The following is a 17,904-nucleotide window of genomic DNA, read 5'->3' as shown; positions in this document are numbered from 1 at the left end:
ATTGGCTGCATGCAGGCATGTCAATCATGGTGATCCTGTCTTCACAGAGTTCCTTGCCCCATGTCCTCAGTCCTCACACATGTAGACACCTTTTTAGGAAAAATGCGATTCGTTACCACGAAGCACGAGGAAATTCGCTCATCTCTAATAATGGTCCCAAGTATATATAAAAATCCCCACAATACACTAGTATATAACATGGCTCCATAGCGTGCCTAGTATATACATTCACCTAAAGAATTATTAGGAACACCATACTAATACGGTGTTGGACCCCCTTTTGCCTTCAGAACTGCCTTAATTCTACGTGGCATTGATTCAACAAGGTGCTCATAGCATTCTTTAGAAATATTGGCCCATATTGATAGGATAGCATCTTGCAGTTGATGGAGATTTGAGGGATGCACATCCAGGGCATGAAGCTCCCGTTCCACCACATCCCAAAGATGCTCTATTGGGTTGAGATCTGGTGACTGTGGGGGCCATTTTAGTACAGTGAACTCATTGTCATGTTCAAGAAACCAATTTGAAATGATTCGAGCTTTGTGACATGGTGCATTATCCTGCTGGATGTAGCCATCAGAGGATGGATACATGTTCTCATTCTGTTTACGCCAAATTCGGACTCTACCATTTGAGTGTCTCAACAGAAATCGAGACTCATCAGACCAGGCAACATTTTTTCAGTCTTCAACAGTCCAATTTTGGTGAGCTCGTGCAAATTGTAGCCTCTTTTTCCTATTTGTAGTGGAGATGAGTGGTACCTGGTGGGGTCTTCTGCTGTTGTAGCCCATCCGCCTCAAGGTTGTGCGTGTTGTGGCTTCACAAATGCTTTGCTGCATACCTCGGTTGTAACGAGTGGTTATTTCAGTCAATGTTGCTCTTCTATCAGCTTGAATCAGTCGGCCCATTCTCCTCTGACCTCTAGCATCCACAAGGCATTTTTGCCCACAGGACTGCCGCATACTGGATGTTTTTCCCTTTTCACACCATTCTTTGTAAACCCTAGAAATTGTTGTGCGTGAAAATCCCAGTAACTGAGCAGATTGTGAAATACTCAGACCGGCCCGTCTGGCACCAACAACCATGCCACGCTTAAAATTGCTTAAATCACCTTTCTTTCCCATTCTGACATTCAGTTTGGAGTTCAGGAGATTGTCTTGACCAGGACCACCCCCCTAAATGCATTGAAGCAACTGCCATGTGATTGGTTGACTAGATAATTGCATTAATGAGAAATAGAACAGGTGTTCCTAATAATTCTTTAGGTGAGTGTATATATATATAATGCCCCCCCCCCCACCATGCCCTCTGTAGATATAATGCCCCCTAGTGCCCTAAGTAAATAAAATGCACTCCCTACCCTCAGTAGTGCCAACAAAAAAAAAAAATACTCCCCTTACCACAGGCACACGTGGGAACACTTGCTTCGCACTGCAGGCAGCTGGACCATGATGTTCCCAGCATTGTGACGTGATTACACTGATAGCATCAGGTCCTGCTGCCTACAGCGCAGAGCAAATGTTCCAATGCGTGCCTGTGGAAATGGGGAGTATTTTTTTTATTTTTTTTTTTTTTTCATAGTGTACCAATTTTTAATGTCCATTAGACAGGTGCACTTCTGTCTAAACCGCTGTTGCAAATGGGGCCATTAATTTCAATCGAGTTGGGTGTCAAACATGCCCTATTCTTGGGCTGGATCCAGGTTCATGTGGGCCCTTGTGCGATAAATCTCAGTGGGCCCCCTTGTGGCATTTGTCAAATGTCACCACGGCATCTGAGAGTGTTAAAAAACGGAAGTGCGGGCTTCCTGCTCAGACGTGCCTTCGCCCAGAGGAGTTTAGGGAAAGCACCCTGTTCTAAAAATGAGCCACAGCCTGTACTAGGCTCCCAGGCTCATTGTTAGTATATCCCAGTTCAGGCCACTAGGTGGCAACCCTAAACTATGATATAGTGATTTCTATAGAGAATAATAGAGCAATTTCCATTATTCTGCATGAGTGCAATCTGATGAAAAGTCATTTAAAAAAAGTAAAAAAAAAAAAGTTTGGAAAATATTTTAAAAACTTAAAACATAAAATCACCCCACTTTCCCCAAAAATGAACAAAAAACAATAAAATTATGGGCATTGTTTCATGTGAAAACACCCATACTATTAAAATATAAAAAAAAGTTAGCCCATATTGTGAAGGATGTAACAGGAAAAAAAAGGCTGATTTGCCATTTTTTCATCCCTTTATCTCCCAAGAAAATTGAATAAAAAGTCATACACACCCCAAAATGGTATTGTAAAAAAAAGACAGATTTCCCTCAAATGAGCCCCCACACATCTCTGTAGACATAACTATAAAAAAAAGTTATGGGGGTCACCGGGGAGCAGGGGTTCTGTTAGGGTTGCCACCTTTCCCAACAAAAAATAATAGTTACACAAATTAAAAAGGTTGGTGTGTCTATTTTTGAAATGATTATGTTGGGATTCAAACTCACAGCCTTCTACATTAAAGTCAAGAACCTTAACCACTGGGCTACAGAGATTCATGTTAACCTGCTGAACATGTATTATGGCTAAACCTCAGTAGTAGTTTCCCACATATTATGCATTCATATATATCAGAAGTATGATTTTATATATTTAATTACACATTTATTTAGTGCCATACATTTTTTTACAATTACTAAAAAATATATAAAATTATACTTCTGCTGTATATGAATACCTAATACATGAGAACCAGTTTAGCATTGAGCTTCATAGCTCAGTGGTTAAGGTTCTTGCCTCTATTGTAGAAGGTTGTGAGTTCAAATCCTGGCAGAAACATTTCAGAAATAGAGGCTAAATTAGACCTAAATACATTGGGTGTCCCCAAGCTTACTGATAATGCTTGGGGATCCCACCTACAGTGTTCATTTTAGGACATGGTCAGATATCATAGTCAAGTATCAAAATAATGTGCATTTTAGGCACAGAGCTATAAGCTCAGCAATAGACGTACTTTGGTTGTGTGATTTAGCATACAAATACATAGTATATCTATAACTCACTCTAACTTTGACCCTGACCTATGAAGAGCATAAGTCAAACTCAGGTGTCAGGTGTCACATTGGCATTATTTTGATACTTGACTATGATATCTGACCATGTCCTAAAATGAACACTGTACTGCAAAGCCCTATTGACTCACCCGGTCAAAAAGTAGTAGTAAAATATAATATAAGTTAAGGCTGAGCACTAATCATCTGTAGTACAATATAGCAGAACAAACACCTGTGTGATTCAAACACCTCAGTAATTTATTATTGAAAAATATATATAGACATAGATGACATACACTCACCTAAAGAATTATTAGGAACACCTGTTCTATTTCTCATTAATGCAATTATCTAGTCAACCAATCACATGGCAGTTGCTTCAATGCATTTAGGGGGGTGGTCCTGGTCAAGACAATCTTCTGAACTCCAAACTGAATGTCAGAATGGGAAAGAAAGGTGATTTAAGCAATTTTGAGCGTGGCATGGTTGTTGGTGCCAGACGGGCCAGTCTGAGTATTTCACAATCTGCTCAGTTACTGGGATTTTCACACACAACCATTTCTAGGGTTTACAAAGAATGGTGTGAGAAGGGAAAAAACATCCAGTATGCGGCAGTCCTGTGGGCAAAAATGCCTTGTGGATGCTAGAGGTCAGAGGAGAATGGGCCGACTGATTCAAGCTGATAGAAGAGCAACATTGACTGAAATAACCACTCGTTACAACCGAGGTATGCAGCAAAGCATTTGTGAAGCCACAACACGCACAACCTTGAGGCGGATGGGCTACAACAGCAGAAGACCCCACCGGGTACCACTCATCTCCACTACAAATAGGAAAAAGAGGCTACAATTTGCACGAGCTCACCAAAATTGGACTGTTGAAGACTGGAAAAATGTTGCCTGGTCTGATGAGTCTCGATTTCTGTTGAGACACTCACATGGTAGAGTCCGAATTTGGCGTAAACAGAATGAGAACTTGTATCCATCCTCTGATGGCTACTTCCAGCAGGATAATGCACCATGTCACAAAGCTTGAATCATTTCAAATTGGTTTCTTGAACATGACAATGAGTTCACTGTACTAAAATGGCCCCCACAGTCACCAGATCTCAACCCAATAGAGCATCTTTAGGATGTGGTGGAACGGGAGCTTCGTTCCCTGGATGTGCATCCCTCAAAACTCCACAAACTGCAAGATGCTATCCTATCAATATGGGCCAACATTTCTAAAGAATGCTATGAGCACCTTGTTGAATCAATGCCACATAGAATTAAGGCAGTTCTGAAGGAAAAAGGGGGTCCAACACTGTATTAGTATGGTGTTCCTAATAATTCTTTAGGTGAGTGTATAAGACCAATAAAATAAATAATAAAAAATGAATGTTCATGAATAGCGATGCTGAGTAAAATTATATGTAGCAACAATGAACAAAATAAAGTGCGATTGTGCTGGATCACTGGCTCAATTTATAGAGCAATAGTATAGTGTCCAATGTTGGTTGTCAGATCCTGGGACAGAGAGGCTGGATTGTATCTACAATAGTGGTTAATGAATGTCACATAACAATCACTGTTGTATCACATTGCATCATGGAATAGATGTAAATAATGCTGACCTTGATATTATAGTTGCACTCAACGGTGTACTATGACACCAGCGTATATTAGAAAAAGTAATGTGCTGTGCGGACTGCGCTCACAGTGGCGTCCCACGTGGCTGCAGTATCTAAACCAGCAATATCTTACTGTGAGTTGTCAGCTGGAGCTGCTGGAACGAGTGGTCTCTTGACTGGGCGGACTTGAGTTTCGTTATCCCGCTTTCACTTTGTAAAAAGTCGCCAACCAATAATTGTATGGTGACTCTGAATGGCTTGCAAAGATGGAGAGTCAGATCACAGCATTCCTTGTTTGTCGGATGGGAGGTAAGGCTTGTCTTTATTGTATTTGACCTTGCATGCAAATATATCCAAAGATGAAGTCGATGCAGGGATATATGTCCATCAGCTGATCTGCGGGTCTCCTATTAACCATACGCGTTTCGGGGTCTATACCTGGCCCCTTCCGTTGAGTGCAACTATAATATCAAGGTCAGCATTATTTACATCTATTCCTTGATGCAATATAATTGCTTTTAATATATGGGAAAAGATACAACAGTGATTGTTATGTGACATTCATTAACCACTATTGTAGAAACAATCCAGCCTCTCTGTCCCAGGATCTTACAACCAACATTGGACACTATACTATTGCTCTATAAATTGAGCCAGTGATCCAGCACAATCGCACTTTATTTTGTTCATTGTCGCTACATGAAATTTTACTCTGCATCGCTATTCATGAACATTCATTTTTTATTATTTATTTTATTGGTCTTATATGTCATCTATGTCTATATATATTTTTTAATAATAAATTACTGAGGTGTTTGAATCACACAGGTGTTTGTTCTGCTATATTGTCCTACAGATGATGAGTGCTCAGCCTTAACTTATATTATGTTTTGACTGATCAGGCAAAAGATAAAACCGTAGCACTGCCGCAAGTGTGAAAGTAGCCTTATACAGGAATAACACATAAAATGTGACAAAAAAATAACACTACAAAAAAATGCTCAGAACAGTATAATGGATGGCATTTTATTCACCAGTGAAAAAAACCTGAAACGCCTTCAGACAGACTCAGCGAGAGCTGATTTCCTTCTGCATCAGGTTATTATTTTTTTCTTTGCTGGAACGGTATTTTAGTGTTATTTATAGGTAGTGGCAACCTTGCAGCTTTGGAGACGGTTATATCATATACTGTACAGTCCATCCTCTCCTGCAGAGACACCAAAGACTTAATACAGTAGTTTCCTCCTTTCATGCAACATCACCCAAGATGTCATTGTCTTCCGTAGTATCAGAAGCGTTTAATTATATATCTCTCTATTTTATAAGCTAGCTGAGCAGCAAGGCTCCTTTATGTTATTTATCTTTGTAAAATCCCATTTCACAATGCTACTGTTGTATCCCCACCTTTTGTCTTTTATGTCACTTTCTATAAAATACCCTACTAGAGCGCCAGCTATTTCGTCTATTGCATAGAGCTTTTCTACAACTGTGGACTTAGTGCATAAAGCTGAAAAGGCCTATGTCTTAGGCCTCATGCACATGACCGTTGTGTGCATCCGTGGCCGTTGTGCCGTTTTCAGTTTTTTTTTCGCGGACCCATTGACTTTCAATGGGTCCGTGGAAAAATCGGAAAATGCACCATTTTGCAGCTGCATCCGTGATCCGTGTTTCCTGTCCGTCCAAAAAATATGACCTGTCCTATTTTTTTGACGGACAACGGTTCACTGACCCATTCAAGTCAATGAGTCCGTGAAAAAACACAGATGCACACAAGATTGGCATCCGCGTCCGTGATCCGTGGCCATTGGCAACTTTCACACAGACGGATCACAGATCCGTCTGCATAAAAGCTTTTTCAGATATGTTCATATCCGACAGTATATTCTAGCACAGAGGCGTTCCCATAGTGATGGGGACGCTTCTAGTTAGAATATACTACGAACTGTGTACATGACTGCCCCCTGCTGCCTGGCAGCACCCGATCTCTTACAGGGGGCTGTGATCCGCACAATTAACCCCTCAGGTGCTGCACCTAAAGGGTTAATTGTGCATATCATAGCCCCCTATAAGAGATCAGGGGCTGCCAGGCAGCAGGGGGCAGACCCCCCTCCCCCCCCAGTTTTAATTTCATTGGTGGCCAGTGCGGCCCCCCGTCCCTCCCTCTATTGTATTATTTTCATTGGTGGCACAGTGTGCGCCCCCCCCGGCCCCCCCTCCCTCCCTCTATTGCATTAATTTCATTGGTGGCCAGTGTGCGGCCCCCCCTCCCTCCCTCTATTGTATTATTTTCATTGGTGGCACAGTGTGCGGCCTCCCCTCTTCCCCCCCCCCCCCCCCCGATCAGATCATTGGTGGCAGCGGAGAGTTCTGATCGGAGTCCCAGTTTAATCGCTGGGGCTCCGATCGGTAACCATGGCAACCAGGACGCTACTTCATGGTTGCCATGGTTACTTAGCAATATTAGAAGCATCATACTTACCTGCTGCGCTGTCTGTGACCAGTTGGGAGCTCCTCCTACTGGTAAGTGACAGATCTTTAAGCAATGCGCCGCACAGACCTGTCACTTACCAGTAGGAGGAGCTCCCGGCCGGTCACAGACAGCGCAGCAGGTAAGTATGAAGCACAATTAACCCTTTAGGTGCAGCACCTGAGGGGTTAATTGTGCGGATCACAGCCCCCTGTAAGAGATCGGGTGCTGCCAGGCAGCAGGGGGCAGTCATGTACACAGTTCATAGTATATTCTAACTAGAAGCGTCCCCATCACTATGGGAACGCCTCTGTGTTAGAATATACTGTCGGATCTGAGTTTCACGATCTAACTCATATCCGACAGTATATTCTAACACAGAGGCATTCCCATGGTGATGGGGACGCTTCAAGTTAAAATATACCATCGGATTGGAGAAAACTCAATGGGGGACGGATCCGTTTGCAATTGCACCATATTGTGTCAACGTCAAACGGATCCGTCCCCATTGACTTGCATTGTAAGTCAGGACGGATCCGTTTGGGTCCGCACGGCCAGGCGGACACCAAAACTACCTTTTTTTCATGTCCGTGAATCCTCCAAAAATCAAGGAAGACCCACGGACGAAAAAACGGTCACGGATAACGGACCAACGGAACCCCGTTTTGCGGACCGTGAAAAAATACTGTCGTGTGCATGAGGCCTTACTTGGGTTTTTATACTTTTAATGCTGCAATATATGTATTTTTTTACACTAATCATTATATTCTATTTACAGATAATTTTCGTTATGTTAATAAAGACACATTATTATTCAGGGGGACCGCTAGCACCAGCCATCCAGTGTGCAAGCCCTACATTTTTGGCCCAGTGCACAAGATTGCGGACTACCACCACTTTCAACTGTGTCTGCCTCCTCAGGACACAAATACAGTTGATTACTATGGTAATGATGTAAGCTCCACGCAAGCAGGCGCAATGATGTTAATGTATTATCAAGAAGTCTAAGCAGCTCTTTGGACTAAGCAGCTCCATGTGAACAGTGCTAGGTGAGTATCACTTTTATTATTTATTAGACCACTGTTCCTTTGTGGGAGATACTAATTTGTATGGCACTAAGGGGGCACCATTACTGATTGGGTAACTAGGGGGGCACCATGACAGTGACTGCGTGAGGGGCACTAAGCTAAAATATCTGATTTGCCTTCACCTGAATTAGCCTATGTTACAATATCGCTCATCATTTTAATTAACTATTAATAGCACAGTTTGCCTGTATCGATATGACTAGTCTAGCTGGTTGTACTGCTTTTATCTGGTCTTTTATTTATTTGGGTCATACACACTCCCATACAAATTGTAGTTTGCGACAATACGCCATGCTCTGTATTTAGCTAGAGGTAGACATGACCTGTCACTTTTCAACTCACACTGCAAAGTCCCACAAATCTCCAGTCTCAGATTTAAATTGTCTACCTCACATTTTAAAGAATCACATATAATCATACCTACCAATGAAGCATATCCCAAAATGTTGCTTCACATTTTCAAAATCTTGGTGCCCATGATCGGAATCACATTCATTATAGCACCACTATAGTCCATGGGTACTTGACCTGTTTGGAGTATTTTTGCTTTTATGTTTGAGGTATTGACTCTAGCTTGGTCAGTTTAACCCCTTCAGGACCCTGCCATTTTTCACTTTAAGGACCAGACCATTATTTGCAAATCTGACGTGTCACTTTATGTGGTGATAACTTTAAAACGCTTTTACTTATCCAAGCCATTCTGAGATTTTTTTATTTTTTTTTGTCACATATTGTACTTCATGACAGTGGTAAATTTGAGTCAAAATATTTTATTTATATTTGGAAAAATTCTCAATTTTCTAAATTTCTATTTCTCTGCTTTTAAAACAGATAGTGATACCTCCTAAAAAAGTTATTACTTTACATTTCCCATATGTCTACTTCATGTTTGGATCATTTTGTAAATTACATTTTCTTTTTTTGGGACGTTAGAAGGCTTAGAAGTTTTTCTTAAAATTTTTATGAAAATTACCAAAAACCCAATTTTTAAGGACCAGTTCAGGTCTGAAGTCACTTTGTGGTGCTTACATAATAGAAACCACTCATAAATGGCCCCATTTTAGAAACTACACCCCTCAAGGATTTTACAAACGTTGTTAACCCTTTAGGTGTTCCACAAGAATTAATGGAAAATGTAGATGACATTTACCTTTTTTGGCAGATTTTCCATTTTAATCCATTTTTTTTCCACTAACAAAGCAAGGGTTAACAGTCAAACAAAACTCAATATGTATTGCCCTGATTCTGTAGCTTACAGAAACACCCCATATATGGTCGTGAACTGCTGTACAGACACACGACAGGGCGCAGAAGGAAAGGAACGCCATATGATTTTTGGAGGGCAGATTTCACTGGGATAATTTTAAGTTGCCTTGTCACATTTGAAGACCCCCTGATGCACCCCTAGAGTAGAAACTCCCCCCAAAAAAGTGACCCCATTTTGGAAACTACGGGATAAGGTGGAAGTTTTGTTGGTACTATTTTAGGGTACATATGATTTTTAGTTGCTCTATATTACACTTTTTGTGAAGCAAGGTAACAAAAAAATAGCTGTTTTGGCACAGTTTTTATTTTTTGTTTTTTACAGTATTCATCTGACAGGTTAGATTATGTGATATTTTTATAGAGCAGATTGTTATGGACGTGACAATACCAAATATTTTTGGGTTGTTTGTTTCAGTTTTACATAATAAAGCATTTTTGAAAAAAATTATTTTCTAGTGTCTCCATATTCTGAAAGCCATACTTTTTTTTTATATTTTGGGCGACTCTCTAAGGTAGGGTCTCATTTTTTTCAGTATGAGATGACAGTTTTATTTTGGGGTGCATATGACTTTTTGAGTGCTTGGTATTACATTTTTTGACAGTTTTTTCTTTTTTTACGGTGTTCACCTGAGGGGTTAGGTTCATGTGAATTTTTTTAACCTTTTTGATCGCTTGGTGTTTCACTTTTTGTGATGTAAGGTGCCAAAAAATGTTTTGTTTTAGCACAGTTTTTTTTCTTTTTTTTCTTTGGCGTTCAGGTGAGGGGGTAAATCATGTCATGGTCTTATAGAGCTGGTCGTTACGGATGCGGAAATACCCAATATGTCTGTTTTTTCCTTTTTTTCAATTTTTTTTTACAATTTTAAGTGTTTTATTTTGGGTAAGGGGCTTTTTTTTTACTTGAAACCAAATATATATTTTTTCATTATGAAAAACACTTTTTTTTACTTTTTATTTTTGTCCCACTCTGGGACTTCAACTTCTCGGGTCTGATCCCCTCTACAATGCATTACAATACAACCTGTATTGTAATGCATTGACTGTCAGCTTTTATGCTGACAGCCTGCCTGTGAGACCCAGCCTTAGGGCTGGATCTCACAGGCTTCCGTAGAAGGCATCAAGCTTGCCATCTCTGCCCTCGGGTCCCTGCCACTGCAGCGCAGGGACTCGATGGAGATGCGGAGGGCACGCATACCCTCCGCAAACCCTCTGCATGCTGCGGTCAGCTTTGACCGCTGCTTACAAGGGGTTAATACGCTGACATCTGTGTTTTCACCTATGCTGGCATCTGCAGCAGGGGCCCGGCTGTCAGTGACTGCTGGGTCCGTGCCGCTGATCGGATGGGTGCATGGTGCATGTACGGCGCTGGTCCTTAAGTCACGTCCACCAGCGCCATACATGTACGGCGCGGGTCCTTAACCACCTCAGCCCCCAATGCTTAAACACCCTGAAAGACCAGGCCACTTTTTACACTTCTGACCTACACTACTTTCACCATTTATTGCTCGGTCATGCAACTTACCACCCAAATGAATTTTACCTCCTTTTCTTCTCACTAATAGAGCTTTCATTTGGTGGTATTTCATTGCTGCTGACATTTTTACTTTTTTTGTTATTAATCAAAATTTAACGATTTTTTTGCAAAAAAATGACATTTTTCACTTTCCGTTGTAAAATTTTGCAAAAAAAACGACATCCATATATAAATTTTGCTCTAAATTTATTGTTCTACATGTCTTTGATAAAAAAAAAATGTTTGGGTAAAAAAAAAAATGGTTTGGGTAAAAGTTATAGCGTTTACAAACTATGGTACAAAAATGTGAATTTCCGCTTTTTGAAGCAGCTCTGACTTTCTGAGCACCTGTCATGTTTCCTGAGGTTCTACAATGCCCAGACAGTACAAACACCCCACAAATGACCCCATTTCGGAAAGTAGACACCCTAAGGTATTCGCTGATGGGCATAGTGAGTTCATAGAACTTTTTATTTTTTGTCACAAGTTAGTGGAAAATGATGATTTTTTTTTTTTTTTTTTTCTTACAAAGTCTCATCTTCCACTAACTTGTGACAAAAAATAAAAACTTCCATGAACTCACTATGCCCATCAGCGAATACCTTGGGGTGTCTTCTTTCCAAAATGGGGTCACTTGTGGGGTAGTTATACTGCCCTGGCATTCTAGGGGCCCAAATGTGTGGTAAGGAGTTTGAAATCAAATTCTGTAAAAAATGACTGGTGAAATCCGAAAGGTGCTCTTTGGAATGTGGGCCCCTTTGCCCACCTAGCCTGCAAAAAAGTGTCACACATGTGGTATCTCCGTATTCAGGAGAAGTTGGGGAATGTGTTTTGGGGTGTCATTTTACATATACCCATGCTGGGTGAGATAAATATCTTGGTCAAATGCCAACTTTGTATAAAAAAATGGGAAAAGTTGTCTTTTGCCAAGATATATCTCTCACCCAGCATGGGTATATGTAAAATGACACCCCAAAACACATTCCCCAACTTCTCCTGAGTACGGCGATACCACATGTGTGACACTTTTTTGCAGCCTAGGTGGGCAAAGGGGCCCACATTCCAAAGAGCACCTTTCGGATTTCACCAGTCATTTTTTACAGAATTTGATTTCAAACTCCTTACCACACATTTGGGCCCCTAGAATGCCAGGGCAGTATAACTACCCCACAAGTGACCCCATTTTGGAAAGAAGACACCCCAAGGTATTCCGTGAGGGGCATGGCGAGTTCCTAGAATTTTAAATTTTTTGTCACAAGTTAGTGGAAAATGATGCTTTTTTTTTTTTTTTTCTTACAAAGTCTCATATTCCACTAACTTGTGACAAAAAATAAAAACTTCCATGAACTCACTATGCCCATCAGCGAATACCTTGGGGTGTCTTCTTTCCAAAATGGGGTCACTTGTGGGGTAGTTATACTGCCCTGGCATTCTAGGGGCCCAAATGTGTGGTAAGGAGTTTGAAATCAAATTCTGTAAAAAATGACTGGTGAAATCCGAAAGGTGCTCTTTGGAATGTGGGCCCCTTTGCCCACCTAGGCTGCAAAAAAGTGTCACACATGTGGTATCTCCGTATTCAGGAGAAGTTGGGGAATGTGTTTTGGGGTGTCATTTTACATATACCCATGCTGGGTGAGAGAAATATCTTGGTCAAATGCCAACTTTGTATAAAAAAATGGGAAAAGTTGTCTTTTGCCAAGATATATATCTCACCCAGCATGGGTATATGTAAAATGATACCCCAAAACACATTCCCCAACTTCTCCTGAATACGGAGATACCACATGTGTGACCCTTTTTTGCAGCCTAGGTGGGCAAAGGGGCCCACATTCCAAAGAGCACCTTTCGGATTTCACCAGTCATTTTTTACAGAATTTGATTTCAAACTCCTTACCACACATTTGGGCCCCTAGAATGCCAGGGCAGTATAACTACCCCACAAGTGACCCCATTTTGGAAAGAAGACACCCCAAGGTATTCGCTGATGGGCATAGTGAGTTCATGGAAGTTTTTATTTTTTGTCACAAGTTAGTGGAATATGAGACTTTGTAAGAAAAAAATAAAAATAAAAAATCATCATTTTTTCAACTAACGTGTGACAAAAAATAAAAAATTCTAGGAACTCGCTATGCCCATCAGCGAATACCTTGGGGTGTCTTCTTTCCAAAATGGGGTCACTTGTGGGGTAGTTATACTGCCCTGGCATTTTCCAGGGGCCCAAATGTGTGGTAAGTAGGTAAATGACCTGTGAAATCCGAAAGGTGCTCTTTGGAATGTGGGCCCCTTTGCCCACCTAGGCTGCAAAAAAGTGTCACACATGTGGTATCGCCGTATTCAGGAGAAGTTGGGGAATGTGTTTTGGGGTGTCATTTTACATATACCCATGCTGGGTGAGAGAAATATCTTGGCAAAAGACAACTTTTCCCATTTTTTTATACAAAGTTGGCATTTGACCAAGATATTTATCTCACCCAGCATGGGTATATGCAAAATGACACCCCAAAACACATTCCCCAACTTCTCCTGAATACGGAGATACCACATGTGTGACACTTTTTTGCAGCCTAGGTGGGCAAAGGGGCCCAAATTCCTTTTAGGAGGGCATTTTTAGACATTTGGATACCAGACTTCTTCTCACGCTTTGGGGCCCCTAAAATGCCAGGGCAGTATAAATACCCCACATGTGACCCCATTTTGGAAAGAAGACACCCCAAGGTATTCAATGAGGGGCATGGCGAGTTCATAGAAAAAAAAAAATTTGGCACAAGTTAGCGGAAATTGATTTTTTTGATTTTTTTCTCACAAAGTCTCCCTTTCCGCTAACTTGGGACAAAAATTTCAATCTTTCATGGACTCAATATGCCCCTCAGCGAATACCTTGGGGTGTCTTCTTTCCAAAATGGTGTAATTTGTGGGGTGTTTGTACTGCCCTGGCATTTGAGGGTCTCCGCAATCATTACATGTATGCCCAGCATTAGGAGTTTCTGCTATTCTCCTTATATTGAGCATACGGGTAATGAGATTTTTTTTTCCCGTTCAGCCTCTGGGCTGAAAGAAAAAAATGAACGGCACAGATTTCTTCATTCGCATCGATCGAATGTGGATGAAAAAATCTCTGCCAAAAAGAAAAAGGAGGGGAAAGGCGTCTGCCAGGACATAGGAGCTCCGCCCAACATCCATACCCACTTAGCTCGTATGCCCTGGCAAACCAGATTTCTCCATTCACATCAATCGATGTGGATGAATAAATCCTTGCCGGGATTTTTTTTTTTATATATACAAAGTGTTTTCCAAAGTATATGAACACCGCCACCTCCTCAGCTCATATGCCTCGGCAAACGTATCTTTTACTGCAGAGGAGAAATCTCGTCTTGCAGCGCCGCATACACCGACTTGCGTGTAATCTGACAGCAGCGCAATGCTTCTGTCAGAATGCACATCAGTGCTGCTGCTAGTCGATCGGTTGGTCCACCTGGAAGGTAAAAAAAAAAAAAAAAGATTTGATCCCTATGCTAGGTGTACCTGTGTGTGGTACTTCCGGAAACACTCTCCTAAGCATAGGGCACGGTGGTCAGGACAGTCAGGACAGAAATAGCGGGTGTCACGCCTTATTCCACTCCTGCTACAGACACGACATTTTTTTCGGGGTGGCGGTTGGGTTGAGGTACCAGCAACGACACTGGGGAAATGTCGCTCGTGTAGACGGCTAACTACACTGGTGGATGGGGCCACGGAACCTCCTGGATAAAGGAGGTTCTCGATGATCTCTTCCTGGAATTTGAGGAAGGATCGTGTTCTCCCAGCCTTACTGTAGAGAACAAAACTATTATACAGCGCCAATTGAATTAAATATACAGACACCTTCTTATACCAGCGTCTGGTTCTGCGGGAAACTAAATAGGGAGCCAACATCTGGTCATTGAAGTCCACCCCTCCCATGAGCGCATTATAGTCGTGGACTGAGAGGGGCTTTTCAATGACACGGGTTGCCCTTTCAATTTGGATTGTCGTGTCTGCGTGAATGGAGGAGAGCATGTAAACGTCACGCTTGTCTCTCCATTTCACCGCGAGCAGTTCTTCGTTACACAAGGCAGCCCTCTCCCCCCTTGCAAGACGGGTGGTTACAAGCCGTTGGGGGAAGCCCAGGCGACTAGTTCGCGCGGTGCCACAGGCGCAAATCCGTTCTATAAACAAATGCCTAAAGAGGGCCACACTTGTGTAAAAATTGTCCACATAAAGATGGTACCCCTTGCCGAATAAGGGTGACACCAAGTCCCAGACTGTCTTCCCACTGCTCCCCAGGTAGTCAGGGCAACCGACCGGCTCCAGGGTCTGATCTTTTCCCTCATAGTTCCGAAATTTGTGGGTATAGCCTGTGGCCCTTTCACAGAGCTTATACAATTTGACCCCATACCGGGCACGCTTGCTTGGGATGTATTGTTTGAAGCCAAGGCGCCCGGTAAAATGTATTAGGGACTCGTCTACACAGATGTTTTGCTCAGGGGTATACAAATCTGCAAATTTCTGGTTAAAATGGTCTATAAGGGGCCGAATTTTGTGGAGCCGGTCAAAAGCTGGGTGGCCTCTGGGACGGGAGGTGGTGTTGTCGCTAAAGTGCAGGAAACGCAGGATGGTCTCAAAACGTGCCCTGGACATAGCAGCAGAGAACATGGGCATGTGATGAATTGGGTTCGTGGACCAATATGACAGCAATTCATGCTTTTTGGTTAGACCCATGTTGAGGAGAAGGCCCAGAAAAATTTTAAGTTCGGAAACTTGGACTGGTTTCCACCGGAAAGGCTGGGCATAATAGCTTCCCGGGTTTGCGGTTATAAATTGTGTGGCATACCGGTTTGTCTCTGCCACGACTAAGTCCAAGAGCTCCGCAGTCAAGAACAGCTCAAAAAATCCCAGGGCCGTACTGATCTGAGCTGTCTCAACCCGAACTCCAGACTGGGCGGTGAAAGGGGGAACTACAGGTGCGGCTGAAGTTGGTGACTGCCAATCAGGGTTTGCCAGCACCTCAGGGATTCTAGGGGCTCTACGGGCCTGTCTGTGCGGTGGCTGCGACGGGGTAACTACTGCACGTGCCACCGTACCAGCTTCAACTGCCCTTCTGGTGCTCGCTACTTCACCATGTTGTACGGCAGTGCTGGTACTAGGTCCAGGGAGGGCTGCGCTGCTGGTGTATGCCTCACCACGTGATCCGGCAGCGACAGCCCCACTCTGCTGCTCTTGAAGCGGATCCTGCGTAACCTGTGGTCTAGCGACACGGGGCCGGGTACGCCTGGTGCTGCCAGGGACCTCAACCTCCTCGTCCGAACTTTGGGTCAGAGAGCCACTGCTTTCTACAGGTTCATATTCTGACCCGCTAGATTCGTCAGATGAGGGTTCCCATTCCTCATCCGACTGGGTCAGAATCCTGTAGGCCTCTTCAGAAGAATACCCCCTGTTTGACATTTTGGACTACTAAATTTAGGGGTATTCCCTGAGACTACCCAAGAAAAAAAGCAAGCCTGTCTTACAAAGGGGAGGCTAGCGAAGTACCGGAGGCCGCTGCGGTTGATAAAAAATATCAAAACTGATTTTTTTATCGCCGCAGTGCGTGTAAAGTGAATGTGCAGTGATCAAAAAAAATAAAAATTTTGTCACTGCGGTGGGGCGGGCGTGGGTGAACGCACGTGTGGGCGACCGATCAGGCCTGATTGGGCAAACACTGCGTTTTGGGTGGAGGGCGAGCTAAGGTGACACTAATACAATTATAGATCTGACCGTGATCAGTTTTGATCACTTACAGATACTATAAAAGTACAAATGCTGATTAGCGATACGCTAAACAGCGAATAAGTGACTGCGGTGCGGTGGGCTGGGCGCTAACTGATCCCTACACTACCTAACCAAGGGGCCTAAACTAATCCTAAAACCTAACAGCCAATACTAGTGGAAAAAAAAAGTGTCAGTTTACACTGATCACTTTTTGTCTTTCACTAAGTGATTGACAGGGGGCGATCAAGGGGTTAATTTGGATGATGGGGGTGATGGAAGGTGATCAGGGGCTAAGGGTAGTGTTTGGTGTGTACTCACAGTTCAGTCTGCTCCTCTGCTGGATCCAACCGACGAAAAGGACCAGCAGAGGAGCAGAGAAGCCATATAACAGATCATATTTACTAATATGATCTGTTATCTGGCTTGTGATTCGATTTTTTAAAAATCAGCAACCTGCCAGCGACGATCATTGGCTGGCAGGTTGCTGATGCAATAGTCCTTTAACTTTTGCCGGCCCGCGATGCGCATGCGCGGGCCGGCTGTGACCGAAATCTCGCGTCTCGCGAGAGGACGCGCCGGCGCGTCCAGGTGGAATGAAACAACCACCTCCAGGACGCGTCTGTGCGTACAGCGGTCCGGAGGTGGTTAAGGGGTAAATAGTATCTGTCATGTCTGCAGACATGTCTGTTTTAGTAACTACTTTCATTCACCATGTAATAACAATTCTTATGGAGCATCTATTCTTATGATCTATGATGTTCCATTCCATTATTTCTACTAGAAGTTTATAAGTGAATTGTCAGCAGCTTGCAATAAAGGTACAGATGGGTGTTACCAGTTGGAGCAGCACTGATTGGACAGTCAGACACGCCCGCTACTGGTAACACCCAGCAGTACCTTTACTGCAGACTGCTGGCAATTTATTTGTAGACTTTTAGCAGGAATAACATAGGAATGGCACAACATAGAATCATAAAAATATATGCTCAAGAATTGTTATTACATGGGGAATGCAAGTAGTTACTAAAATGGACATGTTAGCAGAAGTGACAGGTCCTCTTTAACTTCCTCAGGACCGCCGTACGCAGGATTGCGTCTTTGCGGCGGTCCTGTTGTTCTGGGTGGACGCGCCGGTGCGTCCTCTCGCGAGACGCGAGA

This window comes from Bufo bufo, chromosome 1 (genome assembly GCF_905171765.1).
Source record: "Bufo bufo chromosome 1, aBufBuf1.1, whole genome shotgun sequence".
NCBI lineage: Eukaryota > Metazoa > Chordata > Amphibia > Anura > Bufonidae > Bufo > Bufo bufo.
The sequence above is the reverse complement of the archived record's forward strand: the minus strand, read 5'-3'. Positions refer to the sequence as shown.